This window comes from Silurus aristotelis (genome assembly GCF_946808225.1).
Source record: "Silurus aristotelis genome assembly, chromosome: 25".
In the NCBI taxonomy this organism is placed as follows: Eukaryota; Metazoa; Chordata; class Actinopteri; order Siluriformes; family Siluridae; genus Silurus; species Silurus aristotelis.
Window position 1 is genome coordinate 3,753,838 of NC_139598.1, and position 20,485 is coordinate 3,774,322.

A 20,485-nucleotide genomic window follows, 5' to 3' on the forward strand; every position below is an offset into this window, starting at 1 on the left:
GTCAGAATTCACAGACCAACTTTCATTTAAAAGTACTTCACTGAAGTATTACTATTTCAGGAGACTTGAACTTTACTACATTTCAAAGTCAGATATTTACATTTTGACTCAACTACATTTAGCGAAATCAGTCGTTCCTTTATTTATGAGATTAAAAACCTCAACTAGTCAAAAATGCGGCAAGCCACCAATCAGGGTCAAGAGCATGCTCGGTTTTTAACTTGTATTGCTCGCCAAAATGTTTGCAAGCACAACATTTAGGAATAAATGATGAAAGAAACTCCTGACTCAAACTCGCCACAACACCCGTGACCTCAATTCCGCGATTTTTAATCATGATAATTTGAATTGATATCAAATCAGTGCTTAAGTACATTAAAGCAAATTCTTTTGTACTTTAACTCAAGTGAAAGTTTCAATAATATTTTTCAGAGTGGATCTTTACATTAACTCAAGTACATTGTGTACTTCGTCCACTCTTAACATTGCTTTTCAAAAAAAAACTAAGAAATCATCTTAGTACAACTACACTGAAAACGTCAAGTGCAACGTGTTGCCAAATGTGTTTTATGTTCAACCTATGATTTAGCACCTACATAACCTCCTGCCAATTTGCAGAAATACCACACCAGTACTCTGCAATCCGCTCATAAATTAAAGCGGAGAACTGCAATTTTAGAAAATGCTTTGCAAAAAGAAATAGCACTTCTATTTTCAGCTTCGGAAGGTCAGGAATTACGGCTTGGCTTTTAATTACCCCATTACTCAAAAATAGCCTGGTGATAGTCCGAGGCTCCTCATAGGCATGTACCGATACGAGTCCCGTGCTTATCCTGACACTTAAGAAAAGTGCTTTGGCCAGCCGCGGAAGCGTTCGGGAGAGTGCAGGCGCCCGTGAGCAGAAAGAAACAAAGTAGCAGACCACTGCCGCTGGCCTTTCACCGTTCCAGCCTGGCCAAAATAGCTCAGGCTTGGCATGCTGCTATTTTAACGTTCATGTTTATTGATGAAACCTCCTGCTGAAAAACTGGCAGCCTGCACTGGCTCACGAGAAACTGTTGTGCAAGCGGTCGTGCTGCAGTATAAGGTACAAGTGCAACCGGTTGCCAGAGCTTTAAAGTAGACCAACAAACAAGTGTTATTTTGTTCTCAGACAAGCCGCTGCTCCAGGAGAGCGTCTACACAGATTGGTGGATGTTTGAGACGAAGCCGGGCGGCTGTGCTTGCCTGGGGAGAGGGTTTAGGGAGTAGACACGCACTCCAAAGGCTGTAATAAATATATGGCAGTCAGGAATCTGTTGGACTGTGCTGTTCTGAACAATGGACACAAATGCAAAATGGACGAGTACATTGAGGAGTCTCAATCAAGTGCAGTTTCCGAGTATATTTAAGACATTTACAAACAAACTGATTAGTACTATTCATTTAAAACAACCACAACAAGACTTCAGACAGTCTTGCAAAGTATGGAATCTGCTTCATGGGCTTTTTTTCTTCTAGACCACAGCTGAGCAGCAAAAAGAGCTGCAGTTATTGTTTTCAAGGGATTAGATCAAATGACCCAGTAAATTCACCTCTTCTGTATTAATCAGAGCAAAGCTCAGGGAAAAATATTGGGGATAAAGAGAAGGGGGGAAAATAGCCTTGAAGGTTCAAAGGAGGAAAACAAAAAGGCCACTATGTCAGCTTTCAGCCTGATGCACAGCTGCCAAAAAGAGCCCCCGGTCAAAATGGGGGTAATTTTCAGATTAATGGAAAGACAGCCCAAGAGTCCTTCACCGCTGTCCACAATCTTTACTTCCATCATTAGGCAAAACCCCCTTCCTTTTTTTTGCCGTCCTTCTTTGTATAAACAATGGTAGACCGAGTAATGAAGGCTTCTGCTTAGCAATGCAGCTGTGTTTTTGGACATGCAGATTTACGAGACAATAGCAAAGAGTGTCTTGGCAGGCGCAGCCTGAAATGATGATGCAGCTACAATGTAGGCAAACCAGTCCAACCCACAGTCCCCTGGGTCTCAAGTATGTAATGCATAGCTGGGTTCACTGAGTAATACAACTGAGGATGAGAATACAAGGAGTGTCCTGATGGGGAACACACTTTTTTTTCCCAAGGAGGACTATTATTTTTGGCTTACCCAAAAAATAAAAGGGCAAAATGACAAATCTGAGGTGGTGCTCCCTCAACACCATAAAACCGACTTCAAGAATCAGTTGAGATAAATTGCATTTGAGGGAGGGAAAAAAAAAAAATAATAATATTTTCTTGCCCCAGACAGACCCCACCTTGCCTTCCGAAATGATGAATGCCTCATAATTGTGCCTTCTAAGAAAGTTCTGGGGCTGGAGCTTATAAACTTGAGCTAGAAAATGTCCAATAGAAGTTTGAAAGGACGAAACAAGTGAGACAATATGTCAATATATTCCTGGGGTATCCAAAATTCGTTAGCTTCTGAAAAATCTACGCGTTTAAGTAAAAAAAGCAAATCCTCAATCATCACGGAATGGGCCTGAAAACAACCCGCTCACTATGTTCATAATCCGAGCCACATTCGTTCACACTGGCGTGGTTTCTTGCGCACCTTTAAGAATAAACAGGGTCTCGCAATGCAACGAAACTGGAATGATTCAGATATAATGGGATTACCCTGAAAGTACATGTAAATGTAAAAGCTCCGAGTTCCCCTATTTACCGTAAGGAAAATCCCTCTTTCACCACCTACTTAGTGTAGTTGTACAACAGGCCCTTTTATTCCCTTTGGCTTGCACCAACACACTGATCCAACCAATTCAGAATCTGGGGTTTTACTTCATCCATCAAAATCCTTTTGTGCAACACGTTTCCTTTTTTTGTGCACTGGCGGTCCATGGCAAAACTAGCTAACTAGCATCAGGATCACTTGCAGAATCAGCACCAAACCACATCTTTTCATCCTGCCACGTCCAAGCAACTCGCACTTCCCACACATTTGGATGTAGCCGTCCACCAGCTAACATCAAAATCACCTTTTATTACCTTTTGACAAAGTCTGGATTTTAGATAGAAAGGAGCTTGAACTCATCGTCATAGTTCATTGAGAAGTTCATGAAGCTCGAAGAAGAGAACACCAATCCCGAGAAACAGCAAGGTCAAGAACTTTGGAACCGTCAAGATAACGTCAATGGCGGGCAGCCCGAAAGACGGCAATTCATAAACTGCCAAGAAAACAGCAGTTCTACCATCAAACTTGCTTAGTAACTATGCATTTTGCATCCCATTTTAAAACAAGAACAGGTAGAAAAGAATGTCAAAGCAAGTGAACTGAAAAATACAAGCAAGTGAAAGTGCTGACTCGGTCTTCTGGGGAATGAAGGTGTATATAAAAGCGAGTGTGTGTTTAGAGGAGTATAAAGGGCTGCATGCATGCATGCATCTGTATGCTGATTATTCCCACCAGAGCGGCGGTGGCCGCCGAGCCGCAGAACAGGAGTACGGCTAGAGATGTGTTTCGCAAAACATTTTCGCGATGGGCCAAGATGTGGTGGCGAATGTGCACACTGAGCAGCGCAGTGTGTGAAATCCCACTGTGCCGAGCAGGCCTGTGGCCAGAACCCACCGCAAGCACACAGAGCCTCAGTCAACGAGTGCTCTGTCCACACACTCGGCCCTGGGTCGCTATGGCGGTTCTGAAAAACGCGAACGAGAAAACAATGTTAAAGCCATTAAAAACTGTAGAGTAAGGGCAAGAAATCAGTCCAAATTTAGGATGGTTCTGTGACCACTCTACTGTGCAAACACAATCTAAACCAGCAAAGAAAAAGGCCTATAAACCACACTAGCCTTGAAAGGTTCCAATCTAGATACCTGACGTATAGACTGTTGAAATGTACCAGTTTTCTAAAGCAGAGCTCTGTGAGCGTTCTTTTTTTTTTTTTTTGCTGGTGGGCTTAAGCGCTGATTGCGTGGTGAGAGGAGGAATGTGCCACCCCCACTGAAGTGGTTTTACTTTGTTCTTGATTTGCTAGGTCATTTGACTTAATCACTATGGAGAGAATGCCATACACACACAGACAGCAGACACACTGGCTTTCACTAATGACATACCACACACCTCTGCAGAGAGAGCCCCAGTCAGTCATTTTCCACATGCTGGAAAGATAGAACACCAGCATTTTCTCTAACTTGCATAAGGTAAGTGAACCTTTTTTTTTTCTTTTTCTTTTTTTTTTTTTTAAACTAAATAAAGGCCAGAATGCCAAGCTTAGAGTAACCTTAATAATATATGATCTGTAGCACTTGGGTGTAGAAATCTTGATATCTAGAGAGCAAATTCTCAACTTGCTGTGACTTCTGACCCAGCTGCTTGGAGCATTAATCAAATTCCAGGAAAAACTCTTTTCTTAAAGTCGTTTGCATTATATTTAAGCTTGAAGGGCTGATCTAGACAACACGTCCAAAAATCATAGAAAACTGACTATATTTAGCTTAAAACTGTTAGCGTTTACTGGTTCCGCTGAGCAGCGTGGGGGCCTAGAGAACAACAAGCTTAGATTTTACTACAGTCAGCAATTTGAACACACTGATATTCGGTTTAGAGGAATGGCACGGAGTAATATTCGAAAGGAATCAATGAGAACGGGCCTAAAACTAATCCCTGATTGAAACAGTAGACTGTCCTGGCAGGGGCCCTTTCATTAATTATAAAATGCTAGTAAATATGTGATTAAATTAATCCAACTCTGAGACTTCAAAGCGTTGCTTACTATGGCACCAGGTGGTCTGCTGGGAATGGAGTGTGTGTCTAGAGGAATTTGCTAAGAGGAAAATTATTAAAAAAACACACAAAAAGCTCCTCCGGTTTCAAGGCTTAGAATGAGACGCGCTGCTGATAATGTTGGACATTTTAAAAGTCCAGTAATCACATCAAGGCACCTGGAACCTACCAAATTATTAAAATTACAAACTTCATCTCAGGAATGATTTGAATTGATAAAGTACTAGTAAAGGATCGGTGCAACGCACCAAATAACAGCACAGCATTCGTTCACATTCAACTTGAGGAGCACCAGGGGATAAATGTGTCTCTCCATGATCTATGCAGCAGAAACTAACACCTGGTAACCATGTGACAGTACAGGAGCCACGAGTCACAGAGCGCTTACACACTCTTAAACCCAGGCAAAACCCCATGCTAATCCTCACGATAAGCCTTGTCGTCTATGCTAGTCTTCATGTCTGAGAGCCCAGGCTGGGAAGAGAAGGAAAATGTGACCTTGGAGAGTTTGATGCGATTCCATAATTCATTATTAACCACAGAAAAGAGGTCCCGATTGCCAGAATTTCCACAAGCTGACACAGAGCAGCACAGCAACGGTTCCACACTGGTACAAGATTTGTGGTACTTTTCAGCTTGTTTTTTTTTTTTTTGCATTGCACATTAGATGGTCAAAATTATCTAGACACCTTATAATCACAACCATTTGTGGATCTTTTCCAAACTGTTGCCACAGCGCTGGAAGCAAATTTTTTCTACAATGCGTGTATGCTTTATTATTACGATTTCTCTTCATGGAAACTAAAAGGCCTGCACTTGTCCCAGTATAACGATGTCATATTGCACAAAAAAAGCTCCAAGAAGACATGGTTTATCAAATTTGAAGCCCTTTCGGGTTTAACTGGAACACAGGCCACACCTCGAGCCTGACAATCGGTAAATAACCTGCTCTCAGGTTTCGAATGGGCACAAATCCCAGCAGCTGGAAACACTGGAAAATCTATGGAAATTCTGCCCAGAAGAGAAGAGGGTGTTGGAGCAGGAAAGAAGCGATGGATGCCCATGGCTTTGGAAAGATATTCTACTTAAAGCATGGGTCCTCGACCGGGGAGCCGTGACCTCTAGGGGGTCCTCTGTGGTACTGCAGGGGGTCCGCTTAGTAATGTTTAAGAATGTAATGTTCTAGAAAAAAATAAACGATTAATGATTAATGCATCAGGTGTTGCGATAGCATTGATACCGGGGGCATTATAGCGTCATGTGATCGCGTGTTAATCATCTGGATGGACATAAAGCATTTAGGTGAGTAGATGAAAATGTATACTTGCATCGTAAATGCAAACAATGTTACACATCAAATACAAACTAGGTCTTCAAAGTGATTAACACCCTCAAGGAGGTCTTAGAGTCCAGGCCACCTGTAAAGCAGTGTACCGGGTTGAGCAGAATTACCAGCCTTCTCCTGCATTTCTCAGCGACTTACCCATCTGTATAATATGCACTTTAACAGGTTGCCAGGTAGGATTAAAACAAAGAAAAAAAAGAATAGTTAAAGTCTGGCAACCATCTTGTAAAAGCTACTGGATGTTCCTCTTGGGTTTTTTCTTTTCAAGCTCAAATTGCTCCTGCTCAAGCAAAGCTTTCTGAGCTCTCCTTGCTCTCTTTCAGGCAGGAGGTCGAGTTGTGCCATGTTTAAATGGATTCCAGGATGCTGGTTCTTTTATAAGCACTAAGTTAATAAAAAAAAAAAGCATAAGAAAAACAGATCCTGAAAGAATAAAGCAGGGAAAATCAATGAAACCAGCAGAGGGTCTTGGTCAAAAGATTTAAGGCCTTTGATCAAAAGCGTATGACAAATTACAGAATAACAGGCAGAGTAGAAATCATTTATGGGGCAGTTTGGGTGGATAAAAAGTTATAATAATAAATACACAGTTTTCTTGTCCCGAATATTTTCCCCTCGAAAGAGATTTTACCCGACAAACGGTTCCAACTCGGTGCGCGACAGATAAATCATTGAGGAAAATATAGACAGTTGAGCATAAACATGACATTTCGGTCCAGATGTCGATGTAAAGTAACATCTAATCTCATCAAATATTCCACCACTACTTTAGTTTCCTTGCGCAGCTCTGAAAGTTACCCGCTACCGCTGGCGAATGAAGACTTTTTACACATTGTGGTGTCTTTTTTTGGGGTCAAAAGCGTCCAACGAGACTTTGACGTGCCGCAAAGATGATGATATCAAACAGCAGTTTCCACCCGCGTAATTGTTCTTCATAAATAAACCATGACTGTCTGGGCTTTCAGTTGAAGGTTGGAGTTTGAGCTGAAGCAACTTTGCCACTTCAATAATCCTTATATTTCATAATGGTTCAAGTAACATGGGAAAAACTTAAAAAAAAATATATATATATAAAAGGCACAATACTTTAGGTAGAACTAAAAATCTAGTCATTTACATCTCCAGAACTTTGTCGTGCCTCACAGGCTCATTACTCACGCCCGTAGCTGGGCACGACGACTCCGCCGAGGAGGTTTACACACATAATGACCCGTGCAGACCCATTAATGATTAATGAACATGCCTCCCAGGCCACTTGTTCAGGAATTGCAAGGCTGTGTTAACACATCACGCTTGTCTAAGCGGTTAACGTTATCGAGACTTTGGGAGCTTTTTGACTCGATTGAATGATTGCGGAGAAGTTTGGAATAATAACGCCAAAACCGCATGTTTATGAAAGGAAAACGGACTACGAGTGCTACTGTAATGAGGTTGGCGTAATTGAATTGGGCTTAAAACGGCAAATATATACAAGACAGACACCAGGTCTGACCACTGGAGACTGCCAGCAAGTCTTCGGCGAAAAACGTATAATAGAACGTGGTTAAAAACAGAGAAACCCGCTATAATTTTGCTGCCTGTAGTCCCTGTACTTTACTCTGTTTATTGACCTAACTTCATTACGCTTAGAACTACGATTTAAACTTTCCACCTGGTTCCACTTTTAAACCGTGGTGATTTCATCCGACGACAAATTACATAAAGTCTGTGTGTCATAAACGAGAAGCTATACCTTCCTTTAAAGAGAGTGTCCCAGCGCTAAAGTGGTCTCCGATGCAGTGAAACGCATTAGTGGCGTTTTTTGGAGCGGAACCATCAGCCCACTTTTTCCATACATGTTGACTTAACACATTACGGCTCAACAGCATTGAAAAGTGAAAAACACCCACACGCACACTACTACCACCCTACAAAATTCTCTGGGGCATTGCGGAGCTTTCAGGAATTCCACTCAGCGCCCCGGGTGAGGAGGGGTGAAAAGTCTGTCAGCAGCCTCCAGCCGTGGAGCTTCTGCATAACACTGCACTCCCAGAATGTAGAACGTGTGCAGACAGGAGTCGTGGGAAATTGTGAGAGAAAGACCTGGACTGGGAGAACCGCCGTCCCAGAGCTCATCTGTCACAAGTCCGAGCTACTATTACCATTACTACTACTGATATGCGTGACGGCAGAGATGGTGGTCGTTAAAATGAGTATGATTTTCGACCTGTTTCTGTATCCTCACGTGTACAAACAAAGACCTAGAAAGTGGGGGAAAAAAAGAAAAATAAAGAGAGCGAGTCAAAAAGAGAAAAAAGGGAACGACGGGGCGAGAAAGACTGAGACGGAGCCTATAATTTGCGCCTTCGAGTTTGGCCCTTCTTTCCACCACAAGCAGTATGAACTTGCGAGGCTTTTCCTCGACGTTTGCAATAGCACCATTTGTAATTCTATTAGCTCGCCGCGTCTACAAAAAGGCTTTCTGGCACCTGCGTTCCGAAGCTCCTCTCCAACTCCTGGGTGAGGTGTATGATCTGTTCAATCATATGATTTATTCGAAAGGGCCACGCAGCCTAACGTCCGTGCACATTTATTGTTTCGGTGCCAGAAGAGCAAACATGAGATGTGGAAAGCCAAGTCTGCTAAGCATGCCATGCATAAATACCGCCGATCCCAAAACTTGGCTGAAAACTCGGCTCTCGGCTCAGTTTCCCTGCGGCAGTTCGTTTAACTATCAAAAGGAAACCTTCATGGGTGCCCCCCCTCGTACTTTTGCTCAGTCTGGGTGCGAAATGGTGTTCACTCAAGGGAGCTTGAACTAACATCTCGCTAACTAAGCTAACCAGGTAAATAAATTAGGCTAGGTGAAGCTCAGTCGAGGTGCTGATTGGATGCAATTGTAACAAAACGAAAAAACTATGTACATTTTTTTGTCCATCTCTATTCCGTACTGTCTAAAAGTTGAAATAAAATAATTTGATGCTCTCAGAGATTACCGATGAAAAGCAAGTTACGGTTTAAAATGTGTACCGCCACCTAGTGTATGGAGTCAGTCAGTCAAGAAGTGGGCACAAATGCATGCTTGAACTTTGTTTATTCACTTGCAAGAATCTTTAAAACCAGTCTTGGGGTTTTAAGTTGCATGTCCAATGTAGACGTGTACAACAGGATTGATCAAACAGAATTCTGGTCCGAAGCACCAGACCCCTCTCGCCTTTATGTGTGAAGTACAACAGGGGGAGAGAAAAAAGGACCCCAAGCCGTGTTTTAATAGAAAAGCTCAGAGTTTGCCTATCCTTCCCCCCACCTCAAATCGTTCTCCATTATCTTCTATTAAGAGGAGCGCGGGATGAAAGCGCCAGCTCCCCGGCTGGGTTACCTTTTGAATGGCCCTTGTTCCGATCCGTCCTGACGGCCACTTAATTGCATGTGGAGCTCTTTTTTTTCTCTTTTTAAATCTAAACCAGATTGTCGGATTAATGTGCGACGGAGGTGAGGCGGTCGGGAAGAACATGCTCACCGCTGAAGTTCTACTCGCACTTCCACCTAGAATCTGTGCATCCCATTGGCTGCTGCAGATCACTTTCCCCTTAAACCTTCAAATTGATTTCCTGGACAAAATCTGTTTATTCGGACATCGTTTCCTAGTTCCTTCCGTTCCAAAAACTTTCAACGAATGAACATCATGGTCCATGAAATAACAACCCCCCAGTTTAGTAAGAATTAATGACATACAAAAAAAAAAAAAAAAAGCTGTGTGCTTACAATTACAGTTCACGGTCCTCCTCTTCAAACCGTGGCTTCCTGCGGGATGCTGTTATTAAGTGCAGAGATAAACAGCCACTCGAGAGAGCAGCGTGATTTCCTCTGTCAGATCAGCGCCCGCTCCCTGCCTCATCAACGTCCTCACAAAACAAAAAAAAAACGTCAAACGATCAAAGCAGGAAGTTTTTTTTAACTAGGTTCGGGATGCCTGAGGGACCTTTTTCCATAAGGTTTTATAGAGATTCTCTAAACAAAAGAGGTGCACGAATCAAATATGATCCAACATTTAAAACCCAAAAACTTGACGAGTCGTCGAGTTACTTACAGGCTTCACCAGTCGGTTTGGTTGTACATAGAAGGAAAGATGGGGGGGTGGGGGTGTAATTGGCCATTGCTAAAGAATCCTGTGTGGCTATTTTTTTGTGCTAAAGGAAATAAAAATATCTTGTTTTATAGCTTGACCGTGTCAAGAAAAATTTAAAAAGCAAGCAAAAATATTTCTTAATTTGATTCAAACTAAACCAATGCCTCAAATTCTTTCAAGAGTTGAGTGAGGGACAAAACAAATAACCTTGAAGGGGTCGATAGATTTTTCCCCACGTTCTTAAAAGTGCGCTGTTCTTGATTTGGCTAAACGAAATCTCAAAAATGTAATAAATTGAAGACGCCACTTTAGTGTCGCATTCTGTCACATGGACAGTTTTGAGCAAATCCTATCAGGGGCTATTGAGCAAAAAAATAAATAAAGCTTTTAAATAATTTCCATGTTTAACACAAACACACGCAATGGGGGGAAAAACTGTTACGAGCCCTAAAGAAAGACTACACGGAATCTGGTAAAGTGACAATTTGCATTAAAATAAAGCACTAAATAAGATTCAGCTGAACTCCATCGCACTCAGGTCTGTAGTAAGAGTCACTTCGAATCAACCAGTCACCTAGAGGAGCTCTTAAGGGTAACCTTGGATAAATAAAACGGCAGCTCCGAGTGGCAGACAGTGACAGCGGCGCAGATGTTCAGCATCTGGCACGAGGGGATTGGGTTTGACGGAACACTTTTGCGGCACTACTTATGCGCAGTGGAGCGGTGGGCAAACAGCCGCCTTGCCTTCCCCAGGAGAATAAAAAAAAAGGAGGTGGGAATACGACACAAAGGCTTGAGTTCATGAATAAAAAAAGAACTAGCGAGAGAAGAAAAAAATGCGTGCTCACAATATAAAGGTTTTGCTTGTGAGCCGACTATCGGAACGCAGGATGCACGCTTGCACCTTATACACGTCCGATCCCGATCCGAACTTTCGTGCACAGCAAAAAAGGCTGCAGGACTAATATTTGCGTTGGCGCAGCCTTCCTAGGAATCACATATGATCTGCAACAGCTGCATGCACTGTTTAAGGATCAGTGCGGAAAAAAAAAAAAAAAAAACACGGTGGTGGTATCTTGTATCTCAGGGATTACGGTATCGAAGACGCAGCTCAAATAAACGAGATTTGATGACGCACGGATTGCTAATGGACATCTATCAAGGGGACCTGATGGGTGTGTGTGTGTGTGTGTGTGTGGGGGGGGGTGCATTATGGAGTGATCTGAACAGCTGGCACGGATTATGATTTATTTTATATCATCTGGCTGAGCACAGATAAAAAAGTAAAGATTCAAAAGAAAGAAATAAACCACATTCATGTCTTGCTCTGGTTATCATTTTTACTCAATGGCATCAGCAAATGTGGTAAATAGCAGTAATTCAGATGAGAGCCTTAAAAAAAATTTAACATTTGAACAAAATATGAGGCAAATTTCTGGTCATAAATAAACAAAAACAAACAAAAAAAAAAATCTGACTCTAGTCGTTTTTAGGTAACAGCCATAAACTTAGCAGCTACTAAATTCACATCCTCTTGCCGTGCCACGCTGATCATTAGTAATGAATTGACTCATGCTGAACTCGCTGACCTTAAGCTTGTGGTTTTGTCAGCTGCATTTAGCGCTCAGAGTTTACGTATGACAGAAAGACACATGCACGCCTGATTATGACTCCATAAACTTGAAGTCGTCCACCGGTGATTTACGCTTTTATGCCTTTATTCCGGGCACCTGCCTGTTTTCATTACGCTCCTACACATGGCCCACGGCGACACGCATAAATAGCGCTCGCCGCCGCGTACCCTTGCTTCATGCTCGACTCTCTCACTCTCTCTGTGACTCAATGGAGCTAAATAACTGAAGCGAGTCACGAATTCCTTATGCTGTCCCCCCTCCTCCTTTCTCAAGTGCATGTCTCCGCTTTGACAGTCAGTCCGGAAGCTTCTTCACATTCTTTTTTTTTGTTGTTGTTTTTTTAAAGACGACGATTTGGAAATGACTGATGTGCAGGATTCGTTCTGTCCCGACCATTTGGAATTTGGTTAAGTAGTGCTGAAGTTGGAGAACTGATCTAAGACATAATTTTATTTAACAATTCTTTTTCAATTAAAGCGTTATATGGAAATCTGGCAGGATTGATAGATTTTTTTATTTTTTTTTTAAACAAAAAAAAACAAACAGCCAACCAACAAAAAGACAAAAATCCAAGACATAACATCAGCTGTTAATCAAGAAAAGGAGAAACAAAATAAAACAAGAGAGCCCAAGTACCTGACATGCAAGAGCGGAAGAAAGTCTCGTTCGCCGTCCTCACTTTGCTCTCGCTCACTCTCTCTCTCTGTCTGAAGCTGCGCTGCTGTAAGTGGGGACCACACAGCTCCTGGAGGACAACCTTCCTCCTCTAATCCTTTCTTCGATGTGATGACACACACCAAACCCTAACCATCTGTTGAAACACGTCCTCCGGCTCACACCGCTCGAGCCGCATCGAGACAAACCAGCGGGTCCAATCAGAGAGGTCGCTGGGTGGCTCTTCCCAGGCTGTAGGCAGGGACAAGGACACAAGGCAGAGGGGGGGCGAGAAAAAAAAAAAGAGGGGTAGGGTGTTGGGGTGGGATGTGGTGGGGTTGGGTGTATGGAAGAGAGATGTCTGCAAACTCTGGCCACCGTAACCTGAGAATTACAGAGAGACAGAGAAAAAGAAGGAGAGAGGAAAAGAGAGAGGGGGTGGGTTGATGGGTGGAGGGTAAAAGTGTGTGAGTATGCAAGAAAGAGAGTGAGGGAAGGCAAAAGGGAGGGAGAGGTGGAGAGGTGTGTATAAGGGGAGGGTAGGGGAGGAGGGGGGCCTTCGGACCAAGTATGACCAACTATACACTCCAAACTGAAAATCTGGACTTCTATGTTCTTAAACACACACTGAAATACAGAGCAAACACAGGAATCAAGGTGCAAGTAGGAGCCAGGACACTAAAATAGTCTCTGGAACTCTGGAACCACTCACACCTAGGTGTGATAAATCTTTACCACAGGCAACATTCCTGGCTTTCACAATCCATCAGCGTGAAAACACCAAACAGTAAGGACTTGCTGGAAAAATCAATTCTAGTCTTTTTGACTATAGAATGCAAATTGCTTGCTAAACGCATACAAATTCGGGTTAATCTTTGCTGTTTGCAAATCAAAACTAAACTTCCTGCTGCAAGAAACTTGCTATTAAATGCTTTTCAGCTGCACAGACATTCCATCCATTAGATTTGATGATGTCATGTCAGTATCGCAATAAACTCAGTCATGAGGAGTTTTTCTGAGGTAACTAACATACTGTTACTCAGTAACAAGTTGATCGGAAAGTTATAATACACTTCGCTCCCAAATACTTGTTTAAACGCAAAAGATTAGAAGAGGAAAAAAAAAGGCATGATAGATTTTCATGATCAATTTTAATTTTAAGGTTCTTTGATTTGTCCCATAGGGAAAACCCTTAAAGACTCTATGTAATGTGCCACATCAGAGGCTTTCCCTTTCACAGTGCTTTAATGACTCTATTTACCCATCAATCATGACAAGAACCCACAAGAACCCTTGTTAGACAGTGCAGAACTCTGAGAAAAAGCAGCAGTTTCTATAATGGATTATGGTTTATTCGTGTCCATGTTAACATGCAACATTAGCAACCAGGTACTCCTTCTAATCTCGTGTAAAAGCTGTGATTTGGAAGCTTTGAAACCTCAAAGGCCGTACGTGGCTCCAATCCGCTTTCCAGCGCGGACTCGACATCCGAGTAAGTTCATCAGGAGTGAGGAAACGCAAACAAAGGCTGCTAAGTGACCTATTAGCATTCTGTAAAGCCGCATTCACACCTGTTGCCCTGGTATTAGTTTCAGTCTGGTAGGACCCCTGTGACACACACACACACACACACACACTAATCAATCTTCACAGACCACAATCCTTTCAGTGGGCAAAACCAAACATAATCATTTGTAAAGGAAGCTGAAGCTCTTTTAGTGCTCCTTTTGTCTGCTAATTTTAGTGACTAGTTGCGCATTTCATCCTCCACTAATATGTTCAATCTGGCTTATTCTGCATTGATTAAGAGCTAGGCAGGCTGGGAGCCACCAGATGGCAAAACATGACTTAGAACATCATTCAACCTCTTGCTAACGGTTTAAAAGCTTGAGACGTGGGTCTGATGCCCCTGAACACATTTTCCTTCCATGTAATCGAACAGAGTTTCATCTAGGAGACATGACGCAGAAGACAAATGCATCCATCATGTGTTCTAGGTAAGCATGTCTAAACTAATTCTCGTACGCCTGTGCAGGATATTAAAGCCATTTTCATTTGGACATGTGAACCTCCCTGCTCTTAGTTTAGCTAAAAGAGGAAGCAAAGAGCCCATATTGGGTTAAGCAAATTTACAAAGGGTAATCCCTTGATACACCCCAGTCCTTCTCAAACTCCCACTTGACTACCTTAAACCTCAAACAAGCCACCAAACCCTCCCCACACACACACACCAAGGGACCCTAAACTTTTTTGTGAAAGGACAGAGGCCAACAGCTCAGTGGCCTTCATTCAGGATGGCAGGGATAATAGTGACCACCTCACATGCAGCAGTTTCATCCGTGGACGAATTCTTCACCATGCTTTTCGCAGTATTTAAAACTCTGCTATGGAATGCAAACTACTTACTGGAATCTTGATGAGAACCAAAGACTAAGTCAAGCCTGGGAACTCGATGCAATAAGAGGCTGAATGCTGCTGCTATAGAGAGTCTTTCAAATGCAGAGAAAGCCTAGTAAAACAGAAGGGTGGACACTTTGAACTCATCCCGTCTATGGACAGCCTAAAGTCCCTGCAGGAGGTCATTGAAGAGAGACACACACACAAGGCTGAGGTATAGAGTGAACAATCCCGGCAAGAGTTAACCCTGCAAGAGACTCTCCTCCTCGACTGAGGGTTGCAGGTGCAGCAAGGACCTTGAGAGGGTTGTTCGGTTCATTACTCTCATTCATTATGCTTGAATGAGATCTGGAGGGTGTCACTGCGGAGACAGTGCAAGGGACAGAACATAAATGGTTGAAAATTGGGACTCCATTGTGTCCCCCTGCCCAACCCAGACACACTAGGAGCAAGGTTACAGGTCTTCCCAATAGTGGTCCTTTCGCAGTCCGGGAATTTACTTATTAGATTAATAGTGTAAACCGCAAGGTTACATCTGAAAGCCAGATGTCGAACGCCATAAATTGCATCCTGTTTGATCTCGTACCGGATAAATCCTCCAGCACACCGATTTAGCTACAGACAATATGGATGCGACGGTTAAGCTTACACGCCACATTAGCGCTTAGCTAGCCTATATGAAATATAAATAGGAATATCCTGCTGGGTTCCCATCTTAGGATCGGAGGTCATGGGGGCTTCTTTTCAACTCCCCCGCCCCGACACAAACAGCTGAAACTGTGGGGGTGGACTGAAGGTTACGTATAGGGTTTACGGTGCGTTGCGTCTCAGCCCTGAAACGCTTCTATGCAGCATGACAGCTGAAAACACAGACGCTAGCAAAAGCTGCCTGCTTATAACTGGAAACTAACATGTGATGAATTAAAAAATATCTACAGACTTGCAGATGTCGAGATGCAAAGACTCATGATTCCGATCCAACATTAACTTACGGGAGGGGAGGTCGTGATGTTCCGATCGTTACATTCTTCTGATTAATCCCATCAAAGAACTACACACAAGCCATCAAGTCGTATGAAGATCAATAGAGTCACTTCCCACAAACATGAAAACTAATTGAACAGGCGATGGATGTGAAAGAATGCGTCAAGTTCTATCAACATTACAGCTGAAATCTAATCATCTTTGGGGGATATGGGATATATTCCCGATGACAAGTCAGACAAGAAACATCCTGTATGGCAAAGAATCAATTACTTGCCGTATGAATTATACATTCTTAGCTGCATTCTTCCTTTTTGAATAACTGTGTTGGTTCCAGCAGTCCCTGATGTTAAAACTGAAAACAAAAAGTAGTCATTTCCTGTGAATCGGCAATATGCCCTGTATGGCCTTCACTTATCACTGATGTTCATCAGGTTGGTTATAAGGGCCTTTCAATTACAAGAACACCACTGCAATCTCAATCTTTACCTTAGACAAAACCTTTTTTTTTTTTGCTGAAGGGGAAGGGGGCAATTGTCTGGACGTAAAGATGAAGAAGGTTGAATGCCCAAAATGGGGAGTTCAAGTTGTTGTCACCACCCACATGAGCACCTTGCATGCATTAAGAAGCCAAAAACAATGAACGATGGCATGCAGAAAGGCTTACTATCCAGGAGTCCAAAAGGGTAGAAAGTTCCATGTTGCCTGATAAACAAACCATGTACAAACCGAGTAAATAAAATCTAGCAGTTCTAGAGTTTATTTGAGAGAGATCCTGTTCGTGCAGAGAGACACATGTGGCATTTAATGGGAAGTTCAAAAGTCTGAACCTGATCTCTGGATGCACGTTCGGTGCTCAATTAAATAACAGACAGAGGGAGACAACTTGAGGCTTTCTGCAAGAGGAAAAAGACTAGATGACTCACAGAGAAAGACGGGGCATAAGAGGTCAAACAATCCTCAACTTTTACAGGAGTAATACTTTATTTTGAATATATATATATATATATATATATATATATATATATATATATATATATATATATATATATATATATATATATATTTTTTTTTTTAAAACAACCATGTTTCCTTCTCCCCCATGAATTCCTTTCTTACCTCCATTTTCATTCCACTTTTTTCCAACCCCCAAACTAACATTTTTGCAAGTGCTAATGTGAAGCCTGAGGCAACGTTCTTGCTTTAAGGCTTTAAAAACGTTTGTAACCTGTATGACAAGCGATTGAGTTTTGCATGCCTCCACCTGAGACGAATCCGATTCGAACCTCAAAGTGGAAAAACATGGCTGCAGAGTTTTAAGCAGTTTTGTGGTTAAGGATGACCCAGAAGAGTAAAGGGGGTCCCTTTGATCATTGTGAAAGACTACTTTCTGACTGGAGTGCAATAAAAATAAATCGAGAAAATAGGGGCACTTTTGAAAAAAACGCTGTGCCTTAATAGGGTACTGGCATTAGGAGAGGAAGCACTCGCTCGAAAGAAACTAAACCACGACGGCGGCACAAAGTCATTTGGGTATTTTGTGGCTGAAAGACAGCAAGAGTAAAGATCAAGGAACTCAGGGCCAAATTGCCCATGATGTTAAAAGCTCTCTCTTGCTCTGCTGTAACCGTAAACCTTTGTGTTCGAGGTTAAGGGGTTGCTTGGGACTGGTCGGCACAATCTCGAGAGTAAGTCTTACTCGTTCTCCCTCACACACACACACACACACACACACACACACACACACACACACACACACACACACACACACACACACACACCCCTAAAAGCATGTCTAATTTCAAACGTGTCAAACATACTAAGCAAACATTCTAGGAGAATGCAATACATTGCAATAGTTTGCAGTTTTTCCATTATTGTGTATATATACGATTTGCTCATTAACCCATTATAACATGACTTGAGCCTTACAGGATCAGAAAACCACTAGATGTAAAGCAAGCTGGTCAATGTATTCACGTTTGGATTAACCAGTGGACCATTAAAGCTTGCTCGTGTGCACTATAAGAATGCGTTTATCTGCTCCCCCTTTTTTTTCTTATAAATGAATTTTTTTTTTTCCCCGGTTTCCGGCCACACCTGCTGGGTCACCATATTAACCCCTCAGACCATTGAAAGGCCCTCCATTTTCTCCTGGAGGAACAATGCGGTGTGGCCGGAAGCACACTTCTAATCCTCTCAGACCCTCGAATGAACGGCAAGAACAAGGCAGAAAGGCTAAATCCCGAAGCACAGAGGCCCTCTTGGCTCGACGACATCCCAAATGCCTGGATGAATATAATCCTTTAAAGCATGCCGACATCAGGCCAGCGAGGCCGCAGATTCAGTTCTGGTGTATAGTGTTGAAGCGTAATCTAGATACAAAAAAGAGGGGCGCTGTAGGTCAAGGAAAAATTAAAGTGGATCACCAAGATGATCCAAACATGGATTGAAGAGATAAAACATCTGTGATGTACAAAAAAACCCTACATATTGAAAAGGGCATGAGAAGGTCAGAGCAAAAGTGGCAGCCATTAATACTGCTCAAGTTGTGGCGTTTCTCGTGCAGTAAAAGGATTCGAATGAGAACGTGGCCTGGTGCACCCTGCCAGTTGAAATAAAAGTTTGATTAAAGCGAATGCGCAGTAAACTCGCAGACACACGCGGCCCTTCTGCACGCAAACACTTCAGTTTTGAAGCGGAACCCGGGAGGAGAAGAGGCCTGATTGGCTGCGGCTTATTTTAAATGGGTAATTTTGGGCTTCTCCAGCAGTGAAAGCAGCATGAAGCTAGCAAGTCGTGATTGGCGCGAGGGGTGGGAAATGCTTTAATCTGGCACCCGCGCTCTCCTTCTCTCTTCAAGGAAATAATTATCATCAAGCAACTGACTAAACAACAATGGCAGGAGTACTCCGTCTTTATCGGCTCCACCAGTTATTAATAGCGTTTATAAGCACACCCTTTCGCCGAAGGAAGCATGGAAATGCAGATACTCAGACTAGGTAAAGAGAGCCGAGTGGTCCCCGTTCATCCCTCCTTCCTGAATGCTCGCACCTGGAGCTGTTTATGAAGAGAGCAGTAGGGGAAAAAAAAGGGCATTATGGCCCCGGTGTTACAAGAGATCGAGTCTGGACCACTCGCACACTTGTGGATATGAACGACGGCAGCTGCTGTGCTGCAGTTAAGGACTCTAGTGTGAGTACTTTTACTTACAGACAAAAGCAATCCGATTAGAACGACAGAGTCAGAGTGATGCACACCATTTTTCCTTTAATCCCTTTTAACCCTTTGTGGTTTGAAAGAAGCCCAAAATTTTTTTGGACAGTACAAACCTGTGTATTGAGTAGTGATGCACGATTAACTGTATCGCAATCGTGATGCGAGCTCGTGCGATTATATAATTGCAAACATTGCGATTTTATGAAATAAATAAGCGCATGTGTGGACGCATACTATCTAAGAAATTTGAGAACAGTTTGCAGACTTTCCGACCCGCTAACAAAAAAAAATAAATTTACCAGTTAAGGCAGTGCACATGTGGCGTCTGTGGTCACGTGACTTTCCGGTGTGCAGCGCGGAGACCAGGTGAAGATGGACGCCGAGCAGACCGACACTAAACTGGTAGCCAAAAAAGTTACCTCTGTTATATGGCGATGGATGACTCTGCCCTCCCACCACAATGCTCCACTTCCACACCATACAAATCATTAACAATCTTTTTTTTTTAAAGGGACTCCTTCACATAGCTGAAAAATAAAATCTGTTTTACGTCTGTCTTACAATCCGAGACATTTGCGTCAAAAACCGAAAGCTGATTGCTGTTGGTCTCATTTATAGTCGTAATACAGCGAATTATATTTGGACGAGAAAAAGAAAGTATTACAACACCAAAGAAAAAAACTATCAAAAGTGCTGCATGAGCATGTTATCGAGCGTTACCAGTAGAATTACATGGACATGAAAATTTAAACCGCTTAAAAATATTGAAGATCTAGAACAGCAAATGTAAGTCTTTAAACCTAAAATGTAGATTAAAATTTTTTTTAAGACATTTTATAACTGCAGAAACCCTGGTAAATGATTAATTAGCCAAAATAAACAGCAAAAACGTCAGAGCTACCGTGTTGATTTTAGACTGTTAAAAAATAATGGTCATTTAATCTTCTTCAAATCATGATCAGTTCAAAAACAATTAAAAATAATCAACACGGTCCCACGATTGTAACTTTCTCAACGACAAAAACTTTGTGTAGCACATTATTTCCAGAGCTATGCACAGAAAGGACCATTACCTTACCGCTGTATATTTAGCCAAAAAAAAAATAATCTTTTTATTTGTAAAATCACCCACACAAGCCCCTGACTGAGTCTCAAATATAAACCTGGCACCAAAAACCAGGGATGTCAGAAATGGAGTAATAAAAATTCAACACCTTCTGACCAGTCGAAAAAACAGAACTGTGGTATTTCATGGATTACGTCATTTAGATTTGAATCTTTACGACTACATTAGACGTCAGATATCAGACATGGGAGGTATTTTAAGGCAGAAAAAGGTGTCTAGAAATAGACTTCCGAGATGCCCAGCTGATCTCTCAGATCACATTTTA

General features: G+C 42.3%; 1 protein-coding gene across 5 annotated transcripts in view; it reads right to left on the minus strand.

Moving 5' to 3' along the window:
- The window catches only part of sulf1 (sulfatase 1), a gene marked incomplete at its 3' end in the record, with an annotated part of 91,734 nt that overhangs the window by 31,522 nt on the left and 39,727 nt on the right, over positions 1-20,485 (minus strand). For 2 of the 5 annotated variants that reach the window (XM_083530156.1, XM_083530159.1), the window contains exon 2: positions 12,477-12,878. The exons of 1 other annotated variant lie outside the window; for it this stretch is intronic. Of the gene's footprint in view, positions 1-12,476; positions 12,898-20,485 lie in introns of those variants that run through there. 2 more of the 5 variants (XM_083530155.1, XM_083530158.1) reach the window with 1 other exon arrangement.